The sequence below is a fragment of the Chrysochloris asiatica genome, unplaced genomic scaffold, assembly GCF_000296735.1.
Source record: "Chrysochloris asiatica unplaced genomic scaffold, ChrAsi1.0 scaffold00373, whole genome shotgun sequence".
NCBI classification, from domain to species: domain Eukaryota; kingdom Metazoa; phylum Chordata; class Mammalia; order Afrosoricida; family Chrysochloridae; genus Chrysochloris; species Chrysochloris asiatica.
Window position 1 is genome coordinate 1,412,756 of NW_006408891.1, and position 2,215 is coordinate 1,414,970.

The following is a 2,215-nucleotide window of genomic DNA, read 5'->3' on the forward strand; positions in this document are numbered from 1 at the left end:
TGGGCAGTTTTGACATTTTCACAATGTTAACTCTTCCTATCCAGGAGCATTGTAGATTATTCCTTTTTTTTAATATTTAAAAATTCTCTCTATTTCAGAAATGACTTTATGTACAGACATCATAAAAAAACAAAATTGACATGCACTGGAGATTTCCCCAAGAACAGGTGCTGTAAATAAACTTTGAGAGCAACTAGAAGAACTGAAATTGTCCCAGAGAAGTTCTGAGGATCACATTTCCTTAAATGTCCTTGGTAACCTCTTCAAGTTCTTCCTTTATGAACATGTGGAATATCTGCCAGGCTGCACTGTGACCTGTTTATATTGGTTGCATTTAACTTCTCCTCCATGACTTGTTTGAGAATGATGAGTGAAGATTTGATGGCTTCTTTCAGTGTCATTGACTTGTGGTAAACTACTTACAAGGAACTCTGGCAACCCTCTGAAGCAGAGCCAATTGCTCGAGCATCACACTGTACAAAGGTTCCAGATGAGTCCATATGAAACATCTGGGGTCCTTTCTCATCTACATTTCCAAATAACGGTGCTACTACAAAGGGATGAGAAATGGCATCTGGATCTGAATCTTCTTCTCCAAGCTGTAAAGCCAGAGTGGACACAGCTTGGGTCACGCTCTCCACTGTCATTGTTTTATTGCAGGCGAACCAATGGTTCTATGTCTCCACTCTGGCTTTATCAATTAAAATTTTAGCATCAGCAATTAGTCCACTCATGGCACAATCTATGTGAGCATCAATCTCCACAATTTTCTCAATACTGCTGGGCTCCATGAGTGGGGAGGTAATTCTCTTCTCCACAGCTAGACATACATCCTGTGCTGTCTGGATCCCAATGGATGTGGAATCAAGCTTTATAGCCTCAATGGCATACTCTACTTGAAATCATCTTCCTTTAGGAGAAAAAGTATTCATGCCTCTGTTATACTCAGGCTGGGTAAGAAACATGGCAGGAGTAGGAAAAGGCAGCAGTGGCTACTCCGAGATCCAAGGGGCGATTCATCCATTTTTGTAAGTTTCTTTTGGTTTCTTGTAATAGTGTTCTGTAGTTTTCTTTGTATAAGTCCCTTGTTTCTCTGGTTACATTTATTCCTAAATATTTCATCCTTTGGGTGGCTATTTTAAATGGTATTGCTTTCCTAATTTCCTTTTCAGAGCTATTATTATTTGTATAGAGTAATCCAACTGATTTTTGTATGTTTATCTTGAATCCTGCTGAATTCACTTTGCTGAATCTTCCAATGAGTTCCAGTTTTTTTTTTTTATGCTGAATTTTGGGTGTTTTCTATGCAAAGAATCATATCATCTGCAAATAAAGAGGATTTTACTTCCTCTTTGCCAATTTGGATGCCTTTAATTTCCCTATCTTGCCTTATATCTCTGGCTAAGACTTCCAACACAATATTGAATATGAGTGGTGGTAAAGGGCATCCTTGTCTGGTTCCTGTTTGCAAAGGGAAGGTTTTCATTTTCTCTCCATTGAGAGTGATGTTGGCTGTTGGTTTTGCATATATACTCTTAATTAAGTTGAGGAGTTTCCCTTCAATTCCTACTTTGTTGAGTGTTTTTAACAGGAATGGATGTTGGAGTTTGTCAAATGCCTTTTCTGCATCAATTGATATGATTATGTGTTTCTTTTCCTTTTTCTTATTTATATGGTTAATTAAATTTATTGTTTTTCTAATGTGGAACCTTCTTTGCATCCCTGATATGAATCACACTTGGTCATGATGTATCATTTTTTAAATGTGTTGTTGAATTCTGTTTGCTATGAATTTGTTGACAACTTTTGCATCTCTGTTCATGAGGGATATTGGTCTGTAGTTTTCTTTCTTAGTGACATCCTTTTCAATTTTTAGTCTGAGGGCTATGCTTGCTTCATAGAATGTATTAGGAAGTTCCCATCCTCTCCTATATTCTGTAATAATTTGAGTACGGTTGGTGACAGCTCTTCCCTGGACGTTTGATGAAACTCACCAGTGAAGCCTTCTGGACCGACATGGACTTTTTATGGTTGGTAGTTTTTTGATGACCTATCAAGTTCTTTCTTTGTTCGAGGTCTATTAAAATTTTCTACTTCACTCTGTGTAAGTTTAGGTAGGTTGTGCTTTTCTAACAATGTATCCATCTCCTCTAGATTTTCAAATTTATTGGAGTACAACTCTTCATAATATTCTGTTATCATCTTCTTTATTTCT

The 2,215-nt window shown here is 37.1% G+C and overlaps 1 pseudogene; it reads right to left on the minus strand.

The window, feature by feature from the left end:
* Positions 1-241: 241 nt before the first annotated feature.
* LOC102832483 lies at positions 242-965 on the minus strand (annotated as a pseudogene).
* Between the last annotated feature and the right edge of the window lie 1,250 nt (positions 966-2,215).